General features: G+C 42.6%; 1 long non-coding RNA gene across 1 annotated transcript in view; it reads right to left on the bottom strand.

Moving 5' to 3' along the window:
• Nucleotides 1-20,624, bottom strand: part of LOC118160962 — a 111,704-nt gene extending 91,080 nt beyond the window's left edge. Inside the window, exon 1 of the long non-coding RNA XR_004747779.1 lies at nucleotides 20,536-20,624. This is a non-coding gene — a long non-coding RNA (uncharacterized LOC118160962). The remainder of the gene's footprint in view (nucleotides 1-20,535) is intronic.
• Between the last annotated feature and the right edge of the window lie 2,817 nt (nucleotides 20,625-23,441).

Below are 23,441 nucleotides of genomic sequence, written 5' to 3'. Positions count from 1 at the left end.
CACCACCATCTAGCCAGATAATTCACCTGCTCTTTTAGCAGGGTGTGACTCTTCTGAATCTCCTGACGCAATGCCTAACCCATGCGGAACATGCAGTATTCTCTACATCAAGCAGCGTTGTTCACTACTGAGAAACCAGTTTTGCAGCTAAGTTGATGTGTACATGTGCAACGATCATTTGATCAGCATTCCTGAATATCCACAACATAGGTTGCTACTTTGATTTGCAGACATGGAGAAATCCTAGACAAATGGCCACTTTTCACATTATTCCCAAATAGCTTCCAAAGGGGGAAGGCCAGGGGAAGAAGACAACACAGACACAACTGCCTGGAAAATCTGGCTACAAGACGGTCACCAGTCATGAGGCAGGAATCATGTCTATTCACCTATGTCATTTAGCTCTGCAGTTTCTTCTCTTAAAAAGCCCCAAGTTGTTCCCAAATATTTTCATTATACAGTATTGACTAGGCTCCAAAAAATGCATAATAAATGCTGTCTTGAATGAAGAAAATCCCTTCTAAAGCATTCCCAGCAGTGAACCTCCACCCTTTCCGGCCTTCTCAACGTTCACCCTCCCCACAAATGTCTGTTCTCAATGAGTTAGCCTACATCTAAAAAACATAGCTAATTTCCAAAGACTCTTAATGGTTTTTTACTTCTTTCTTTCCTGCCCTGTTTTTAATCTGTGCATAGCTGTTATGTTTTTTATGAGAATTACAAGCATTATGGAACCTTCACGTGTTTTGGAGCATAGTAATAATCTGCTAACACTAGTGGAAAATTGATTACATAAGCCCAGATACATCTACGCTGTCTTTTTTCTTTGCTTAAATAAATAAATAAACAAACTTTCTTAAACTTTTTGAAGGGCTAGGGTAAATGGCAGACAAAAATCCCATTTAAGAGCAAGTGGCCAGTTCTACGTTCATCATCTGCTTCCATATCTGTTTGTGTTCCTCTCTCTTCCTCGTGGAAGTATGAGGCATATAGGATTATATATGATTTCACCTGCATGCAATGGTACATGAGTTAAGAACTATATGCAAAACGCCAGCTTGCACCGAGGTTACATGCTTGGTACCTGCTGCAGGGCACCACCACCACGAGGGGCCCTGGAGCACCCATGAAGCCACAGCAGCAGTCGGCAGCACAGAGCTGCTGCAGCTCACTCCTAGATGTGGGCCATCCTAGAGGCTCCAAAGAAAACACTACAGTGTTTATGTAAAATATAAATATAAACCTTCAGCACAATTCACTGCAATTATTTTAGGAATGTATCATCTGGGTACAGCTCTGTAACTGTGGTTTTAAGTCCAGTACTGCTTTTCTTCTTCCTAATGCCCTGAGATCTCAACATTCCTGTTTTCATAAAGAGAATCTTGGACATATCTGGAGAAGACACATACAGTAACATCAGAGAAAATCTGAAATGTATGGCTAGTAAATGGCTGAAAAGGAGCACAAACCTGCTTGGTTTTTTTGTTTGTTTTTCTGTAGGTATCTAAAAAGCTAGCCAGGTATAAGAACAACGGAGAATGTTTTTTGATTCACTTCTTACAAAAGGAGAAATATCAAGAACTGAAACTTGTTCGTACAACCCTAAAATTTCATTCATCCTGCTTTTCCAAAAAGTATCCTGGACATATCTGGAGAAAACACACACTACTAATATCAGTAGAAATTTAAAATCTATCTATCAGATCCCTTTGTTTCATGTATGTTAGAAACAGCTAGGTATGAGCACAATTCATGGACAGCAAACCCCTCCTCCAAACAGTTGTACAGAAGATGATGGATAGCTTCAACGAGCTATGTTTCATGAGCAAGAACAAACAATTCTGAGCTCCAGAGTACTTTAAACAGCAAAAGCTAAGATCCCCTTCCACTCTCATTTAATGCACTTCAGGGACTGAACAAGCAAGTGATATAAATCTCTGTGGCACCACACAACTTCACTGGCATCAAGGCCTCAACGCTTTGCTGCTTGTGGTATGCGAACAGTCATTTGTGCTGTTCAAGAGTGATCAAAAAGTAACATAAATAGGAAAAAATACTTTAAGGAAGCCTTCTGGTTTCCTCTGTCCACTGGGAAAAACAAACTTTATTTTTATATAAAAATAATCTGTGTTCAAGAGATAAATTTATAGTAAAACATATAGGTGTATATATATAAAATAGAATGACAATGAAAGAATAGCAGAGTCTAATGCTGAGACTGGAAATAAAATTAACATGCTATAAACAAAAATATGCTTTTACCTTCAATTCCAAAAAAAAAAAAATGTTATAAGACGCACTGATTTGAAAAACACTTTAAAGGGTGCTTTCAATTAGTTCAGTCACATTTCTCATCTTCTCATCCTACAATTTATTTATTTTGAATTCTTAGGGCATTCAGTACTCAGACATTCATTTCCAAAATTTCATTTAAAGTTCATCTTCCCACATCATTAAAGCAAAATGCAAGCAGCTCAGAAATATGTTTTCCACTAATATATATTCAAATAGAAATGAAACAAAACAGTTAAGTTCTGACTACCCAAGCTGCAGCGTCCAACACCACCTCAAGTACAAAAGGCACACAAAGTCTCGGTTCATTTGAATACACTAATTGCCTATGAGATGCCCCATTTCCTGAGCTGATGTTCATGGGGTTGCTTTCACACAAAGGTCTCATTGCATTTCATTAGAGCTGGTCGGTAAGCATTGCTGGCTCGCATCTGTCTAAGCGCCGTGACTACTGCCAGCACAACACACAGAAGCAAGTTGAGGTGCAAAGCAGCAGCAGCCTCCTCTGACAGTGGGTGGCCAAGGCTGTCCCCCAGCAGGCAGGCTGGGCTCCAAGGAGTGCTGCCCATGCAGTCAGGGGTGCTGGTGCCTGGCCAGTCCTGGCAGGAGTTCCCTCTTAGCTGCTGGAGAACCCAGGGGCGTGAGGAAGAGCCTTCCCTCTCATTCAGCATTTCAGCATTAAATTGTCCCGTGAATCAACGGATGTCAACGTGGTGACTCCAGCCAATGGCACCAAGCTCACCAAGGAGGGGAAGGGGCTCCTTCCTTCCTTCCAGGCAACTCTGACACAGCCCCCGGCCTTTTGCCTTGACTCCTGTCCTACCTCTGCACCAAGCACAGACCTGTCCGCTTCCCCTTTCACAAGTACCCTTACATGATAAGGCAGCTGGCACAGGAGGGCTCCTGTGAAAAAGGGTACACAGGACAGGGTAAATCCCTGAGCTTCAGTTGCTGGAAACCATCTCCAGATGTACTTCAGGCCTGCACGAGAGCTTTTGGACTTGGGATGCAATTCCTTGTCACAGTCATGTCACAGACAGCCCTGGAAAACCCAAGACTCTGGCAGCACTTAGCAACCCCTGAAACACAATAAGCACCATTGGCTCCTACTCAAAACAAAATATTTAAAAGTTCAAGTCACAGCTCCCATATGGTCATCTTGGTCCATCGCAAAGGCATGCATCACAGCCTGGGCTCAGTGACCGCAAGCTCTTTCAGAAATTTCCACCCTAAGCAGAAGCATGTTTATGGGGTATACCCCAGCCCAGCCTGAAAGCTGTCTCTCCTTCAAATCTGCTATCTGCCAATTGAGAAATGTCATTATTCAAAACAATAAACTTAAAGAGATGTGTGTTGGGGTGGGAGGGGGCAAGGACTCAATCAGGAGCATGAAGTTACTGCCACAAATGAAAGGTCATTTCACCAATTATCTCCTGCACATATTTTGCATTAAATGCTGCATTATTCATAGCTTTGCAGGCTTTCTTCTGATTGCTATATGGAGAACTGAATATTTACGTAGAGCATAAGGTTAATTTACAAGTCATTGAGAAATTATGATGATGGATTGCAGTTTAATAAGCAGTGACATAAGGAAAAAATATAAGCATGTATACATAAGATAAATATACTGTTTAGTTGATGCCTGTTTTCCTATTCTAAGCCGTCTCCCCACTGCATAAGAAAAATGGTGTGAAAAAGGATTTCTGTCCTGAATATACACTGTCCTCTCCCGCGATTAGGGATTCCACATTAAGGCAGTTTAAAAGAGTTTAATTTCCTTTCTGACTTAATGTTCTGATTGATATACTTTTTCTAATTACATCGTGCCAATATTAAAGCACCTCCATTTACAAATGCTAATACCAAACAGAAGCCTCTGAAGCCATACTCGGAGGAACAAGCTCTCCCCCTTACACACACACACCCTGCCCCCTTCTTTCCAAATATCCTGCTGGTGCACAGCAGAGCTGGAGGGTAGCAGTCACCCCCTCACCTACGACTGATGGTGGCTGGGTGGAGGCCAGGCGCGAAGCCCAGGCGCGAAGCCCACGGGTTGCTAGTGACAGAGACAGATGCCTCTCGGAAACAAACGCGTAGCTGTACAGATGGCACCAGCAAGAGATCTTTGGCTTCTTCAGCTAGGGGATGTTATCCCATGAAGAAGTGTTTCTGAACAGATAAGAAGAGCATGATAGGAAATATCAGCTTGCCTATCAAGTGGGAAAGATTTTAAGCCAGACTGAATAACAGTGGATAACAAAATTCTTCTGTTCAAAAAGCAATGATCTGGCCCAGAGGGCTGAAATCTGCGGAAGTGATAAGAAACTGTAATAGAGTCTAGCAGAAGCAGCAGCAGTGAGAAACTTTGTGAAACTTATTTAGATGTCTATGTAGTAACTCTGTAAGTGTGGAAAAGAAGGGAAGAATTAGAGGCTCTAATATTTGAAGCAGAACTAGGAGAGAGATTCTCAGACAAACTCTGTATAGCCAAACGTGATTTATTTTCTAGGAAGAAAGCAGAAGGATATTTCATTAAGTATCAGGAACACATAACAAAAATGAGGAAAAAGAAGAGTGATGTCATTCTCGTAGCCTTTCTGTGTGTAGATCAAAGATTAGATAAAAAAAAAAAAAAAAAAAAAAAAAAAACAGCAGAAAGGAAGCATCCATTCCCTGATGCACCTGACAGAAAACATCAGTTAGGTATGTTGGTAAAGCCGCAGTGACACATGGACAAACTGAAATTCTGTGAGATAACCTCACAAAGTGATCACCTTTTTGTTTCCCCCCTCCAAGAAGTGCAGAGGAAATACTGTTGTAGCTCTAGTCCTGACTAACAGGAGTACCAATGGAGAATGTCACATATGGGGGTCATAAATAACATTTTAGATTAAAACAATCAAAAAGCGTGTATACATACATGAGTGTTTTACGCAAAATAAAATCTCTTCTAATACAGACAGGAACAGAATGCATAGCAAGACCACTGAGGCCAAGCCAGAAGTTATTTAAGGCACTTGAAAACCGAAACATAAATCACATGTCAAAAACAAGTATACATGACCAAGGAATGCAAAAGAACCAACATCGATCAAAGTGTATTACATACAAGATACAAAGATAACCAGAAAAGGACAAAACACAGCGAGAACAACTTCATCAGCTTACAAGAGGCAAAGGAAAGCAGGAGCTTCTTCCCAAAGAGGAAAACATGTAGCATTTACTCCTTTGTGCCACAGATTTCAACAAAAGGGGAAGCGTCCTCAGTCTCTGGGGGTAACGAACACAAGAGGAGCACAAGTCAGGGCAGACTAAGGGCTAGGTAGGCTAAGTTTTACTCAAGCTGTCAGACTTGGAAAAAAGTCCCCCCGTCCCCCCCAAAATACATTGAAAGCTGGAGGCAGCACTCTCCAAAACAGGCAGAAGCACCCTTATGAACAGGCAGGACAGAGAGCACCCTGAGGGCTGGAGACAGGCAGACACAGCAGCTGCTTTTGATACTGAAGGAGCACCCATCTGCCAGGGAGGCACATCACTTCGACACAGCATGGTTAACTCATTTGGTCCAACCATTAATAAGTTGGATCACTTTGCACAAGTTACATTGCTAAATTAATTGTGACAATAGGATAAAAGTCTCCTTTCTGATCTTTACTGCCTCTCTCTCCTTTTCCTGCTATACGAGGCATTGGAGAGGATAAATAGGCAGGTACTTTTCCACAGTTCCTCAGTGTCTACTTGATCTCCGTTGATATGGGATAATTAGGAAATTACATGCTGCTTGGACCTGTAAGAGCACACATCTCTTTCTGTAGTGGTGAGGATGTGGTAGGTTTGCTCCAATAAAACCTAAATTAGGACAGCATTCCCCTATCATTATCTTCAACTTCTCTGGGAAACCAAATCACAGAGAGGAAATGTTTAACTGCCATCTCCCATCCAGCTGTGTTTGCACAACCGAAAAGGACACAAGGCGGTCTCCTGGCTGCACTCAGGACTGGGGCCCAAACCCTGCTTGCCTCATAAACACGCAGTATAGTGCACATCTGGAAAACAAAGAAGAAAGTTTAAAACAGGGCTAGGAGGTAAAACTACAACCAGGAACAGATATTTAAGAAAATTACATGCATATGGGACACACGAGAAAGCATAGTTCGAGGCAGCGCAAGTTGCTTTGAATCGTGAGTCTGACTGAAGGCACAGTTACGTATTGCTGTGTTCATGGAGGGTTTTCCCATAAACTCATGTTTTCAAATACAAAATAAGTTTTCATAGGAGAAATATTCTTTCATGACAGTAGTTAGAAGGCATAGGACTGAGTTTATGCTTTGAGCATGCTTAACGATATTCATTGCATGAGTAATGTCTGAAGTGAACCAGAACAGAATTACACAGTTTTTAACCATTCACAATTTAATAAGTTATAAACTCTGGTTATTGAAATGGTAGCTACAGTCTACCATTTCAGTCTACCAATGCAGTCTTTGTACTCTTAAATTTCCAGTTTGTTTGTTTGTTTTAGAAAAATTACTCCATTAAAGCATTCTAGCCTAAATTCATTGTGTTAAAAGTGCCTTTGAACTGATTATATTGACTATTAGGGCCTTATTTTTATGCTCGATAAAGATTTATGAAAGGATCTGCTTCTCATACTCCTCAAGAAATTGTGTCATTCGTTCTTTTATCACCCAGAAAGGTACAAATAAAACTGAGGTGCAAGTCACACGGGACTGAGGCCCCTAGGCCGCTGAGGGGAGCACGCCAAGCAACAACACAGAAATCACCTGAGAGCACTTGGCAAGCCTCAGCCCATCTTGCTGCCAGCTTCCCACTACATCCCTCCTCAGCCAAATCAGGGCTAGGGACCAAGGCAGGAAAGTTTTGCCTTGGGATCCAATGTTCAAAACCAGGCTTAGAGAAGCTCATTGTTGTGAATGTCCTTCCCCAGGGGCTAGAGATGCTGCAGCAGGGCATGCAGTGGTGTTCAGCCCGTGCCAACCCAACATTACAAGTTCAATATTTGCGGGTGAGAAGGGGCATGGTCATATTAGGCAGTATAGAAGCAGTCCATGAAACGAGAGCAGGGGACAGTGAGTAGTCTTCAGAAAAAAATATTAAAAAAAAAAAAAAAGCAACAGAGACAAGGTTTTTCCTCAAGTTTATCTGCTAGCTTTTGTTATAGGCATATTCAAAAAGCAACAACTTGCTCACATGAATGGCCAAGAAAAAAGAAAGCTAGGGCCAAAATTTAGTCAAAGGTCCTCACATAAACAGCCTAATAATACTGTGCTGTTCTGACCACTGTGACCACCAGCTTCGTCGGTACAGGCCCAGGGCTGCTGCAAACCAGCTCCAAAAGCACACAACGGCAAATGGGCTTGGCACAGTCTGGTCACTAGCAGGTACACAGGGAGAGCGCCAGGAGCTGTAGATGTCAGCCAGGTGATTTCTACATATTTCTACTATGCTACAGCATTTGTACAATTCCCAATTTACAACAATTCATGACGAACTTAATACCACATCATTTCTGAACATGGCAGAATAGAGAGCTCCTAAGAGCTGACTATTGCAATAGATTTATCGGGGTATGTGGCCTACACACTCAAGGGCAAACAAGCTTTCTCTTGCAACATAAGACAGACAGACTGGATGTTGGGAAGGAACACCAAAAATAAACCAAGAAGCAGCTAAAAAAACAGATCAAACATCCATCAAGGACAATTTTAGTACACTTGATTGCACTCTGGTGGCTTACATATTTTCAGGTTCTCTCTCTCTTTGCACTTCTATCAATCTATCGCAAGACCTTCTAGAAATCAAGCGTGAGATGTTCCGGCTGTAAGCCACTATAAGGCGCAAGACTGGTGACATATGGGAATTGCTTGTCGTTATTTGATCTCAAATGATTTTCAATAATGCCTTGCTGTCGCAATAATTTGCATTCTTATTAAGATGAATTAAGATCATCACGTTGTATCATGGCACACATCATTAATACAAAGTAGCTTTGTATCTTTATCAGTAATATGAGTTTTCACACACAAAAAAAAAACACACTATCATTGCACTAAAAAGCTTATAATGTTAAAATACCTACTCTATACTTTCTCCACATAAGTGAGACAAATCTTTTCTATGGTTTCTTTGTGTATTATGAAGTATTGCATGCACACTGACTTAACAGATTGGCTGACGTATAGTGGAAGCACATATATTCCATTAATATTACTCTTGTACTGTTTCTGGCTTCCACATCCAAGCTCAGAGATAACACATACAGGGTGCATTAACATATTCCAGTGGATTTAGGTTAACAGCTTAGTAACGAAAAGATAAGCACTTATAGAACTTGATATGATATCGGATCCAGGTAGACCAGGACCAGGTGTAAATGCCCCATATAAATGTAAGTTCTGAGGAAGAGGACATGTTCATTCTATCCCCCCACACACACTATTTTATTTTGACATGAGAACATAATATAATTTAAAATACAAGCTCTCCAAGCAACATGACAGAGAAATTTCCTTTCTAAAAAGAGGAAGCTATTCCAAAATTAAAGACAGCATTTGAAAAAAAGACTGCATTTAAGCTAGAATATCAGCTACCAATATTTTTTAAGTGATCTGAAGCATGAAAAGCTTAGCCAGCAATAGAAAACCCATACAATCTATCCTCTATTGTCTGAGGGTTAATATGGTTATACCAAGCCTATTACTTGAGTCTCTTAATAAAAAATGTTCTATTTAACAAAGTGAACATCAACATCCTGAAGAGGTTCCTCCGCTATCTGTCTTCTACCTTTAATTTTAATTAACAAAACAAATGGACAGTAAATTCAAAGCAAAGAATCAACATTAATCTCTAAATCAAAAGGATTTATATTGAGATTACAATTAATCACATGCATGAAATATCTTATTTAATAGGGTGATGCCCTCCGTTACTTTGTTTAATCACTAAAACAATTCAATTTCCAAAATTAGAATTTGGAACCATTCCAAGCATATCCCATTAAGAATATCAATCCAGTAAGAACAGTGACACTAAACCTCTGAAAAATAAACTCTTAAAAACTTTTTCTTCCTACACTGAAGAACATAAGATTCACTCAGACACCGTGACCCTCAATTAAAAACAGACAGAGGTAACAACACCTAATCAAGGAGGCAAACCTGTGGCAATAGCTCTAAAACTTGTTGGCAATATTCATTCCCCATTCAAGTAAAGGCTATTAGGCTATATTTTAGCCTGAAGTAAGCAGAAAAACTTCACTATATTCCTGGATTTACATCCAGTTACACTGGATGTGTGTTTGGCTAATTAATATGGAAAGGATTTTAACAAAGAGGAGAGAGGCCACAGTCAGATTTGCATTCAGGATTACCAGCTGCTGTATGGGATATTGCACAGACATCAGGTCATGGCCTAGACTTATCGACACACTGTCATCAAAATGTAGGCTCCTGGGTACATGGCAGCTACTGTTGGCTACGTCTTTTATTCATGTCAACTTTAAATGTGCTTCTTCAGCCACCATATTCAGACAGATGTAGCATAACTCCTTCCCATTCCCTTCTGTTGTCAAAAAGAGCTACCAAATCTCCCCAAGAAAAACCTTCTGTCATCCCCCAAAACACCTAGAAGTGGTGGGCTTTGAGAAGGCTGGATCCATCTCTCAGCAAAGGAATGGTCAGTTCAGATTTAACCTAGCTGTAACATTCTAGCCAGCACATCAAAACATAGCAAAGACAATTCACCAAAATATGAATTTACATGCACGCCTCTTTTACTTCAAGCCAAACAACAGAACTCTTCAGATAATGCCTCTGCAAGATTAATGCAACACTATTCATTAAATGATGAATAAGCCTGTCCTCCTACCGGCTCTCTCTCTCTTGTCCCACTCAGCTTCCACTCTGTGGTGGAGTGGATTTATTTAAAAGTAGTGTATAAAGTAACTGAGGAATGCCCAATAATTTCTGCTCTATTGTACTCTAGCACTGTGTCTCCCTCCTTAAAGAGAAAGGAAACCTAGGTTGTGGACCTCTGGACATCCCAAATTTTGTTTGCAGGATAATGCTTGTGTCATATCCTAATGGAGAAGAGCAGTCACATACAGCTTTCTTACTCAAATGACACTTCTTATCTAAAAAGTCATTTTTCAAGTAGGTTATCTCTCTCCAAGTGCTCAGAGTCACACTGCCAGCAGAGGAGAACAATCCCTTCTGGCCCCACTCCACATGCCAAACATCCTCCAGTGGCATCTCAACCACCTTCTCCTTTCCCTCATTACCACTGTTGCAGTCATTCAGTGTTCTGCTGACCCAAAAGAGCAAAAAAAGCACCGTAAGTGCAGGGTCACAAAGCCAGACTTGTCACCAAAAGCCCTCCACCATGCTGGGGGCTGCAGAGGCCACGTGAAGGATGGTGAGAGGGCATCTCCCCTTGACCACCACAGCTCTGTCCTCAACCTGCATCACAGACCCGGGTCTCCTGCCTTAGCTCCCCACCCTCATATCTGACTGCCACGACCTCTGCTAGGAGACTCCAATCCACCTCTGCTGGGGGAAAACTCCAGCCACAAGACAGAACAAGATTTACTGTTGCCCACAGGACAGGGACAAGATGTCGCCACAGGGCCCGTGCTTGGCTGGCCAGACCACTGCCATCCCGCACAGCTTCCTCACGTGTGGAGAGCCAGGGAGGGCTGATTGATCACATTTAATGGGGGAAACGGGACACCACATGCTGGGGGAAACCGATCCTTCTCTGTGGCAGTAGAGGCCCTGCCCGTCGTGGCGGCGGTGCTAAGCAAAGTGGGGTGGTTAATGGAGAAGAATTGATCCTCCCAGTCCTTGTCAGGCGGCCAACTGCTGCCTTAAACAAAGACTCCTATGTGTAACACTACCAGGCAGTCACTCAGATCATGCCACAGTTTATAATTCCTCCCCATACAGCCTCCACTTAAATCCACCCTTCCTTTTTAACAGCTACTTATGCCCTAGACAACCTTCTTTTCCCCACGCTTTGAAGACTGACAGCAGGAAAACATCCCTGAGGTACGGCAGCATTATCCCCCTGCTCCCTTCAGGTCTCTCGCACTTTCTCTCAAAAGCACAAAGTACTTTCAGAAGCACAAAGACCCACAAAGTACTTTCAGAAAAGGCGAGGGAGTGCGGACCAAAGGATCTCCTCTAAAGAAGAGAGAGAGATGGAGGGATATCTTGTGAAACTTCCCCATCCTCGATGAAGTCAGTAAACAAAGGAGCTAGGCAGGAGGCTATGCATACCCTTCCACGCTAAAGGGTATTTTGCCAGAAAGCTAGCTTAGGCAAGATACACTCAAGTATGGCCTGTTGCCTTTTGGCAGTACATATCACATCTATTAAACTTTCAATCTTGATACATTTCCCTGAATTAACAAAAACTCTTTTAGTAATTCCTTGGTGCAGTTGGGCAAGAGAGTTATGTCAATTCCCCCCACGAAGGGCAGAAGCATGCCTCTCCTTCAGCTTTGACCCTCAAAACTCATTAATTGCAGCAGCATCCATAGGGCCCAACATTTGCACATAATGTCCCCAAAAGGGGAAGGGATGGAGAGGAGACGAGCACACCCGCAGCGAGAAGACAGCCGGCTGCTCCCCGCAGCTCCCCTCATCCCCCCCACCCCCCCCCCCCCCCCCCGCAAGAGCCCCCCGGGCTGAGTTCAACAAACAGCAAAAGGGGGGGGGGGGGGGGGTGCAAAAACCCTACTAGATGAGCACAGTTGCATATGCAGCTTTTGGCATCTGTTTATCATTAAGGATAACCTCACCTGAATGGCTGGGGAAACAGCCCACCTGCTTTTAAAAATAGGTTTCATCTCTTTCTCACAGCAGTATGCCCATGCTGAGTGATGCTTTAAAAATATACCAAGGCACAGTGCTAACACTGGAGCATTTCCCTACCCAACTGGGCAGGGATAAGATCTGCATCTCACAAAAGGCCACCATATGGTACTGATAGCTCCCTGATTATGTCAACATTTATTAGGTAAGTAAAAATCACCAGTCTTCTTTAAAGGAAGGAGCCCAGATGCCCGCAATTAATATTTCCCCACCCCACTGAAGAAACTGTAACATAATTCCTAATGTCTCTACTTGAAAAGGCTCAAAACTCACAAATTATGTCATTAGAAACAGCAATGGGTAACAAGAGGTTCAGTATAATGTATTTTCATTAGCTGAGGCTAATTGGAGCCAAATGAGTAAAACAATGCTGTAAGGGCGAGCAGCAGAAATCCTTGGGTCTTTAGGAGACGAAATAAATGAGGGTAATCAGTGGCGTATGCAGAATACGGCATGTTCAATTAATATAAATAGGATAGCAGTCAACTGCAGCGCTCCACCGAGGCGCAGATGAGTGCTGGTGGGCAGCAGATGTCTTATTATATTGTACAAACACAAGCAGTATGGCAGACTAAACTAGCGAAAACACTCTGGTTTGAGGGACACCCAAGAAACAGAACCAGTGGGTTAAAAACCCACAAATTGCCCCAGGAGGAGATGCTGCCGGGCTGAAAATATGTTCGGAGAAGCCAGTGTGGTCGCTGTCAACAGGGACCTGGGGAGGGGATGGAGAAAAGGGAGGAGGCAGCTGTCTGTCACATTAGGGTAAAGACAGTCGTGGCAGCTCTACCCTTGGCAGCTCTAACACTTGCCACCTGCACACACAGATATTTTGTGGGGGTGGATTATCTGATCCATCCTCCTCCTCCTCCTCCATCTTTTCATCACGTCAGTTTAATTGTTACAGTAACGATAGTAAATTGATTTTGCAATTTCAGCTTTCAGACCCTTCTGAAGTGAGAACAACCAACCTTGTCTTTCACTTCAATCTTCTTCTCAATAAGATCAAGGCTGCTGTCCCTCAATTTTCTCTTCTTTTAGAAGAGAGAATAATGATCCCTCTTCAGCTTTTGCCTCTGATCTAATCTGTGGCAGAGAATGACTTTATTATTATTATTTTAATTTTTTCTTCCCAATAAGCAACCCCCTTATTTTAGTATTATGCTCTGAAACTTATGGCTTTAGAGATTGTTATTTCATGCGTGTGTTTTCTAAGTTACTGGTGTTTGTATGTAATTCCTGGTTTGCTTGGGGTTCTCTGTGCAAATCCTGAATAGGAATTACCAATAATTCTATTATTGTTCTACAAGTACAAAGCTCAGAGATTCACATCCCTGTGTAGCCAACAAAGACCGAGATGTACCATACAAAACATACCAAATTTAAGCTAGTTACATCAACGCTTAGTGAGCTATCATTCACATCCAAAGACATTCGGCCTCTTTTTCATATTCTGCAAAACAGTAATAACGTTCTGCAACCATTAATAACATGACAGTTTTATGATTAAGTCCACACTAACTTGGCTTACATCAACTAGCATCAGTAGATGATATTCTGGTTACTTCAGCAGTGTACAATAAAGAGCCTGACTGAAAATGTGTATCTTTTACAAATTTGTTAATTTTTAATCATTTGATACACACAGGCTTTGGGGTTCTTCGTTGTGCTTCCAAGATCTCTTCTCCCTCCTTGTTCTCCCACAAAATAAATTATCTTTCACTTTAAAGAAAGCTGCATAAAAGACAGATGTTAAATGCTAAGATCAATAAGTTGTTTCATTGTCAAACTGAAGATGATTTCACATTTTTTCTTTTGTGTTGTACTGCATGACTAGTGTCTGAAGAGTAAGGCAGATAGCAAATTCTGCAGGGCCTATTTATGGAATATGGCCACACCAAAAAAGAAAAAAAAAAAAGAGTCAAGTATACAAGATGGCATATCAGGAATAGTTTAAGAGTTGCAGACAAAATGTGATATTTTTACTCAGCTGGGCAGCTGAACTTGGTCAGGACTGCTCTCTCACTCCCCCTCCTCAAATGGAAAGGGGGAGAAAATAGAAGGAAAATGGCTCAAGGGCTGAGATAAGGACAAGGAGATCCCTCAACAGTTACCAACACAAACTGAGCATAGGGAGATTAATGAAATTTATTATCCATTCCTAACAAGCTAGAGCAAGGAGAAAAACAAACAAAGAAGTGAAAACACCTTCCCCCCATCACCCTCTTCCACCTCCTCCCCCCCGAGCGGTGCAGGGGAATGGGGGCTGCAGTCAGTCCATGACACTTCGTCTCTGCCGCTCCTTCACAGTCCCTCCCTGCCCCTGCTCCCCATGGGATCCCACCCATGGATGCCGTCCATCTGAACTGAGCCTGCAGGGGCTGCCCACAGGCAGCAGCTCTTCAAGAGCTGCTCCCACACGGCTCCGTACCATGGGGTCCATCTGTCGGGAGCAAAGTTCTCCAACACAGGTCCCCCATGGCTGCAGCTCTGGCCTGGGGCCTGCTCCTGTGGGGGCTCTCCATGGGCTGCAGCCTCCTCCAGGCCACATCCACCTGCTCCACCGGGGGCTCCTCCACGGGCTGCAGTGTGGAGATCTGCTCCATGTGGGACCCATGGGCTGCAGGGGGACAGCCTGCTCCACCAGGGGCCTCTACACAGGCCACAGGGGAACTGCTGCTGCCTGCCTGGAGCCCCTCCTGCTGCACTGACCTCGGGGCCTGCAGGGCTGCTTCTCACTCCTCGCCCAGCTGCTGTTGGGCAGCAGTCATCATGTCCATTCCCCATTCTACCTGCCCTCCCAGAGGCCCGACCAGTGTCACGCACTGCCTTGACTGGCCAGCCACGGGTCCCTTTGGGGCCAGCTGAAAGTGGCCCTTATCTAACATGGGGCAGCTACTAGGGTCTTGTCACAGATGCCACCCATGCAGCCCCCCACTATGAAAACCTTGCTATGTAAACCCAATAAACAGTAGCAAATATTTGGAAATAAATGTGTAGTAAATCATGCAAAATTTCTGAGGAGGAGCTGAACATTCATAACCATGAGCTGTTAAAATAACTTACAAGTTCCTGAAGTTTGCCTAGACATTTCTCTCTTAGCTGCTATATGTCAGTCCCAGAACCCTGTTTCTTATGATAGATTTATCCCAATTGTCTATAAACTCTCAATTATTTCTACAATTAACTTCTCAGTAGTGACTTGTGTTCAGCCTTGGGGATGGCTTAGACCCTTGATCGTTTTATTTTATATAACATCTAAATATCATGCTCAGGTGTCTAAGGTGCATCTTGTCTCTTGTTTGGGTTCTATGCACATCTGATCACCTTTTGGATTCATGTCTTGACTTAAGGCAGATATCTGATCCTTGGAAAGGTCTTGGCTGAGCATCCATTGGGTTCACACAGGTGACTAGGGCTATTTGGCTTTGTGGCAAACATGGGACAGGTGGTGTAAAGTAAAGTTTCGTCAACATCTACATTCAGTAATGCTTGCTACAAAAGGAAAAATACACCTAGTTTCGGCCTGAAATTGTTTCACGTCAGATGTCTTTCTAACCCCATTCTGATAGTTATCTAATAAATGCGTATTAACAACTGTAACATAAGATACATACATCCAATAAATATATATATACTAGTATAAAATCAAGCAGCCCTCAACTCTTGCAACAAATTTTTAGAAGAGGCTTGAGGCTACGTTGTCCAGACTGCTTTTGAACCTTATTGGAAGCCCTCCCACTGGCCCTGCTATTGCTGGATCTAGAAGAAGTCCAAGTCAATGAAACCCTCAGCAAAAAAGTTAAGCTGAAAGAATGAATCCAAGTAATCCACTAAATGCTTCATAAGCAGCAGTTGCTGGCTCTGTCTCTCTCCTGATGCTATTTTATTTATTTTGCACAAGCCAAATTATGCTGAGATATCAACTTTTCTGCTGCCCCGTGTGGAGGAAGTAGAATGAGTTATAAAGCAGACCACACAGATCACCTGAAGTAAGTGAAAGTGCATGCCTGAGCCGACCAAGTGTGTTGGCAGCACAGACAAATGACCAACTCCTTGGATCACTTGCAGACACTACAAAAGAAATCTGACTTAGTTTAGTGTGTCCCTCCCTCCTCCAGTATTTCACAGGGAAATACGCTCAGAATGCAGTCTTCTATGAAAAAGAACTTAAAACCGTCTGTGACATCCATGCAGGTTTTTGTCCTGATGTTCTTGAATGGAAAAAAAAAAAAAAAAAATCTGCTTTCTTTCCTCAGTGACTTATAGCAAAGAGATAGTTGGAAGAATAATCCGTACACCAAAGAGCAAACTCAAAAACTTTTAAAAGAATAATCTGTGAGGATGAGAGAAAAAAAAACTCAACACTTACTTGAGAAGAAATCCTCAATTAGATCAATTCCAACTAAGACAATGATGCAGTTTCAGGAAGTCTATTGATTTTCCCCTTCTGCTTTCTTTTACTCCACCCCCATTTTTTTAAGCAGCTGATTATAAAAAATGGTTAAAAGGAAAAAAAAAGTATTTGTTTTTTAAACTATTTTTGAATATTTTTACCATTACACAGAAGTAAAGCAGCCAACAAAACTACATGAGTGCATCCTTTGAAAAGGACAAACTCTGGTGACATGTATTTCCATTTTAGAAATCAATCAGGATGAGTATTTTTATTAATAAATGTATCCTTTCAGCTGGAGATTATAAGTTTGTTTGTGTTTGTTTTATTTTTTGTTGTTTTTAGAAGACCACAGAAAGAACGTAAGTCAAAAGGTGTTACTCCCAAGCATAGGATCCAAACTATATACAAAATAAAATCCTACAGATTTTGCTCTTAGCTCAGTATTTATCTTTCATAAGAAACAGTGGGAAGAGGGGTAGGAAAATGCTGGGAGGGACTGAGCTACACGTTTTTCTGTGCATAGCTGCCATCTACCTTTGTAAGCTTTAAAGTATCTTGGTTAAGTCCCCATTAGGAGGGACCTGAAGGAGCTGCTCAAGGGCAGGAGCTTGAGCTCCAGGAACTGATGCACTGTGCCCTGTTTTGGGACTCGACAGGAATGCCATGCTGGGCACCAGGCACCCAAGCAAGGATCCTGCCAGCTTTGTAGGAAAGAGCTAGGAAAAGAAGAGAGAAGATGCAGTAAGAAAAGAGTGAAGCCTTACACATTCAGAGTGCAGTTTCTTTAAATCTGACCTCAAATTAGTCTGTTTACTGTAACAGTGGATACAAGCTGAACTCTTTTTTTTTTTAAAGTTGCTCTTCTAAGAAATGTAATTTCTCTTCCCTTCCCCCCAAAAATCTTAACAGAGATGCTTCAGGTTTTCCACAAAAACAAAACTTAAAAAAAAAAAAAATCTTTTCCCACATTATATGTGCAAGTGCATGTAATTAAGTTGGTCTAGCTTTTATTATATAGGTCATGTTATGTAGGGCAAGTAACTTATGAGCCAGATCACTGGGACACCAGCGAGACCATCTGACAGGTTTATCCAACAGATTGCTTAGGTTAAACCTCTGTACTCCATTTCCCATTAACATACCTGTTTGGGCATCAGCACAGAAAGGCTCCCTATTTCCCACCAGCTCCATCTCCTCACCTTCCTCAGTGCCCTATATTGTCTTTGCTATGTGGGTAGAAGAAAACAGCATCTTACAAATACAATAATAGTGATTTTCAATTCATGAGCCCTCTTCTATCTTGGGCTCAAATATCAGCCAAGGAAACTACAAGTGCTGACCTAGTGACCTTTTGGAGCCTTTCCATCAATGCCAGCTGGGACAGGGATCACAAGTTCTTTCTCCTGGAACAAAACACTCGAAACACTACTACTAACCCCCCTGTATCACTCTATAACAGAAGAATTATACAGGTACGTGGTGGTTGCATTTTACCATATTGCCACGCTAGTAGGACAATACCATCAGTGACCATTTCCATTGCATCACAGTCAGAGAAACCTAAGCCACTGGACACTTATGTTTTACAATCACAGAGGATGAAGACACTTAGTTCAGATGATGTTTATTTTTACAGACTCACAGCTGGGGTTCATCTCTGCAGTGCCTCACTAGGCAGATTAGCAAGGCATCAGTGAATGCTCCTCTACAGATGGCCTTTATTTGCTGAGCAGGAATTGCAGCAGGGTCAAGCTATCTTGTGCTTTCAGTTTTACTTCTCACACACCCTTTTTTGCCAGTGAACAGACTCGTGGAGGCTGTGGGAAGGCCTTCCCCCAGTGAGGAGGCTTGCCATTCAGGAGTCCCATATCTGATATTTCCAAAGAGGAATATTTTATTCTCCATCTCTCCTCTCTAGAAATGGTGTCAATCATCTACCCTTTCCCCCAACAGGCAAGAAAGCTCTGCAAGTTTCCGTCAGCACTGCAAGTCTGAAAACTGTGTTATCCGTGGTTCATTGCTTTGCTTTGACACATTTAGGATTTTCCCTCAGAGAGGTAAGTTTTCTTTGGGGGCAGGAAGAGAAGCTCAGTCACCACAATATCCCAAACACACACACTTCTTTCACTGCTCCTTGGAAAGGCACGAGGAAACATTGCTGCTAGCATCACACACATTTACAAGCATGATGAAAGTTTTAATAGAAAGCTACAGACAGTAGCAAGGTGTCTCCCCATAACACACACACATTACTGATGAAGTGCTGATGAAGTTCCATGTAATTACCACCTTCCCTTACCCTGACTCAGCTATTCAAGTACATCTTCAGACTCAGATATATTGCTGCACTCCCACAATGGGACCTACATGGCTTTCTTTAAATGTGCTTTCTTTAAATGTGTTTGCTACCAACAGAAGACAGTTTTCCTGTTACCATTTGTATGCCACCCTTGCCCTGAGTTCTACCTCACGCTACTAAACTCACCTTCCCAGGCTCCTAACATGACATTATTGATATCAGTAAAACTGAACCCAGAACCTAGCTGAGATACGGTCTCTAAGCTCTCATGAGCAACTTCTAACCCTGAAATGGATTTCAGCCATGAATACAAAGAGCTGTGTTCTATCTATTGTAATAATATGTTTATTTCAGTCACTATTTTCACAGCTTTATCAGAAAAGCATTAGATGAAGACCATGATCATTTCTAACTGTGCTGTTAGTACACAAAGTTCAACTCTGATTTCTCTCACCAAGAAGTGCTTCACAGTCCTTTTTCTGTTTAAAAGGCAGATTGTTTTGATCTTCAGTAATACCGCTAATAATTTAAAGGTACAAAAGAAGTAGAGAAGCTAAGGGATGAGAGCAGGGAGGGAGACAGAGAGAAAGGCAAGATTCCACAGATGGGCTTCTCATAGATCATACATAAAAGGCATTAAGGTTTCAGAAAGGTCAGCAGCTGTATAAATGCCCTAACATAAATAGAGGCTATATTTATTTCCAAACAAAGCACGTAATCAAAAATGCCTCATACACAGCAACATCATTACAATAGCAGAAAACTCAGCAGCCACTCACTAATAAGGCCCAGAATTTTATTGCATTCAAGGGCGCCAGAGCAGCCTTTACTGTCATTACACACAGGTAGTATCTCTGAGCTCTGAAATTCAGACTACTTTAAACACAATAGTTTGTTAAGAACACATCAGAGCTGAGTGAGACTTCAAGACCAAGTTTCGTTTCCGTAGTTTTTAATAATGTCAGAATACCTTATTCCATCATCACTAGCCACCATTCAGACCTCTTTTTTTCTGCAGATAGAGGAAGAACAAAGCCACCACAGCTGCTCATCATCAGGCCTCTTCCTCCTGGAAAGAACTTTCACCAAGACGCTGAAGACCACTTCTGCAAGGAGCAAGTTCATAGCTCTATCCAATACTACCATCAGCTCACTAAGCCATGCTTAAAAGGACAAACTTAAAAGTTTTACTTCCATTCCTCACTGCAAACAAGCTCTACACAGACTTTCTATCTCTGAAATGCCCAAGTAGGCTCTTGCTAATAACGAACTCTCTCCCTGACCATTACTACAGCCATCACTTCCCTCCCGGTAACCAGACCCACCAGACACCTGAAAGATCAACGAGAATGGAGAAGGGGAAAGGGGCCAGCTCACAAGATTCGTGCTGATAGCTGTATGGGCCCTGCAGAAACATTCTTACCACGCAAAGTTTTTCCCCCCAATATAGATTCAGTTCCTTGAAACCACGTGGGATGAGATTTAATACCATTTGACCTCAGAACCACGGAACAAGATTGTTGGGAAGTTCAGGCAACAGTTGTGCTTTACTCTGTTGTTCTCACCTAGGCCATCAGATATTGCTGTAAAACACTGCAGAAATAACCCAGGCACCCCTCCTCCAGAGGGGACCAAGGGGTCTCACTCACCAGCACCAGCCTTCTCTACGCTGGGCCAGAGGCCACGCTTGGGACACTCGGGGGTCCCTCTGCCAGAGGAAAAGCTCACTCCATTCGAACAGGACTTCTTCCAAAAAGCTCAAAGGAATCCTTAAGAAAACTGCTTTCTACTCTAGGAGAGTGAAAGAGCTTGACCTTACCTGCTGCTTAATTTTTGTATTATGCTCCCATCATTCATTGCTACTGACAAGTCAGCTGCAATTAATCATACATGATTACATAAACCAAGACACTCCACAAAATAATAATTAGTAGATTAGCATACAGACATAGCTTTGTACTCTCAGAAACACTTAGTTAACACAACTGTTAACTAATTAGTGTTTCTTAAACTTCTTTCACCTGGCTCTCACCTGGCTCCTTTCCACTTTCCTTCCTCTTTTCCTGAGTGTTTGCTTGCTTTCAGGGAAACTTCTTTGCCACTCCCAGCTGTAAAATCTGTATTCTGCCCTTTCACACCACACCTTCCCCCTCGCTTGCTCCCTCACCTTCTCTTTTCTTCTTTTCTCCCTCAGGCATCCTTGTTCCAATTAAAAAAAAAAAAAAAAAAAAAAAAAAAAAAAGGCAGCTGGAAGAGGCCTAAATACCTCAATGAACAGTGAGATGTAGCAAAAGAGATATTTGCACCCTTATGACAAGGTGAGCAACAGAGAGGGAAGGAAATACAAATGACAGAAAATAGGATAAGGCATGTTAGCCTGAAAGTGAGGACAGCAGAGAGCTATGGGAATGAAAGAATTAGGAGGAGAGAAGAAAATAGCTGTGCCCATAATATTTGCCATTTCTTATCGCAGAGGTGTCAGGTGTGGTGAGCTCTCTTGTTGCACAGTGCCCATGTAGACTACAAAGCCTGTAGCAAAGACCAAAAACTGACAAACATTTAAAATCCAAACAAATTTAATAGTTCAGGTTTCACTCCCTATCAATTTCCAGACATTTACAGAATTGAGTTGAGAGATGTGGTTAAAATTCACTTTTTGTTCAAGAAAGAAAAAAATTCTAAAACAAGTACCAAATAATTACAAAAAATGAAGTGTCACATTTATTATGACGAGGAACCTCTGCACCAGCTCAAGTTTGGTAACCGTCGGAAGTGACTGTACAGCAGACTAGAAGAATCCACAGAGAAATAAGGATCTGCTGGTGATACCAGACCCCCAGTGTCTCTGAGGAGGTCCAGAAGGAAGTGGGTCACTCCAAGCTTCCCCCTTAATTATGCTGCAACAGCTCCATGCATCCAGGTGTGCTGTGGTCACACACGGGGGCCAGCATGGATTGTATTTCTTCCCTTGATACGTAACTTGGCTTTTTCAAGAAAAGATTCAGGGCTCCTGTGAGGTGTTGAAGGCAGAGCAGAAACCTAAGTGGGAATTTCCTTGTGCTCTTACTACTCAGGGCCTGATTGTCGGGTTTGAGGTAAGGCATCTTCCCCAGCAATTAGATTGACGGGACCCATTTTGTTTTTAACTTTCCTCGACACAATGCAGAAGGATTTGGTTTCTTGCGATCATCTGGGAATCTGGCATCAGAAACCTCGTATTTTCCCAGGGACCTACAACATCAGTTGATGGCATCCCCCTCCTCTGCTCTCATCCTGTGGCAAACAGCAGCTGTAGCTATTGGCCCTTCCTATGAGGCTGTGTATGTGTTATGTCTGGGAGAACACCTCGGAGTTCGCAGAAAAGATGTTCTGCAGATGCAGACAGAATAGGAAAAACAAACGCTGGCTACCCAGAGGAAATTAGCAGTTTTCTAGTATCAGAGAAGCCCTTCTGAGGCACTCCTGCTCTTCTGCACAGGTCTTCTGCTGGAGTACATCTCTGTAGGTGCCCGAGGTACAGGTGAGAGCCACACCACAGGGCAGCATCTGCCTTGTCCGCACAGGGTGAGGCTGATTGAAAACCAGCACATAGGATGGCCATGCTAGGAATGACTTCTGTTGGGAAACAAAAAAAGTATTGTGGTGAAGCTGGCTCAATAAATTATGTGCAGTGGAGTTAATGCAGGTGTGCTTTCTTGGCCAGGGCTTTACGTGGAGCAGGCAAGGGACTCAAGTAGCGATTCTGAGGCAGGGAAATTTGAGATTAGTGGTTCTGCCTTCAGCAGAAAACTGATTATTTGGAATTAATGTTAATAAATCTAGCTTTCTTTTCCTATACTTACTCCCCCTCTGCCACCCCTTCCACCAAGACTCCCTGCATGCCGCTGACCGATTACGGTAGCCAACACAAAACGAAACCTCTCTCCTTTTCTGTGTGTCACGTACATCCAGCGATACAAAACCCCTGCATCTTTTGCCACGGCTGACATGCCAGTCAGCGCTAGCAATCTTCACTTGGCAAGAATTTCCATGTGAAAGGAATATTCTGAAGAAAGCCTGTGGGCTGGAGCCAAGGTAAAAACTCCTCACTGCTCTCGCAAATGCTGCTTTTCCAGTGTGAAAGCACGAGGCTATGCCCCACAGCCGCCGTTCCCATGGATTTGCCCCAGGTTGAAGCTTGTCATCTTCACAGCAGGAGCAGGGCCAGGGTTTTGCAGTGGGATGCAGAGTGCTAACAGCACAAACATTGTTTCCCTGAGGAAAAAAAAAAAAAAAAAAAAGGCAGAAACTTCAGGCAATAATTTCTCTCCAGTGCCAACAGCCCTCAAACATGTCACTGTGGTGTGCAAGGATCCTTCAAGGGGGACAGAAATGCCAGGTAGCCCGAGGGGCTCAGCCTAGCAGGGAAAGGTGTAATCACAGGCCATGGCTCAGAGCTAAATCCAGGTGATTTAAAATAAGACGCAAGGTACACTCTTTCAACAGTTACCCACTGAAATGAACCACTGAAGGATGAAGCTGGGCTACTTATTTGCTTTGTTTCGCTTAAACTCAT

The sequence above is a fragment of the Oxyura jamaicensis genome, chromosome 1 (assembly GCF_011077185.1).
Source record: "Oxyura jamaicensis isolate SHBP4307 breed ruddy duck chromosome 1, BPBGC_Ojam_1.0, whole genome shotgun sequence".
Classification (NCBI taxonomy): domain Eukaryota; kingdom Metazoa; phylum Chordata; class Aves; order Anseriformes; family Anatidae; genus Oxyura; species Oxyura jamaicensis.
The sequence above is the reverse complement of the archived record's forward strand: the minus strand, read 5'-3'. Positions and strand labels throughout refer to the sequence as shown.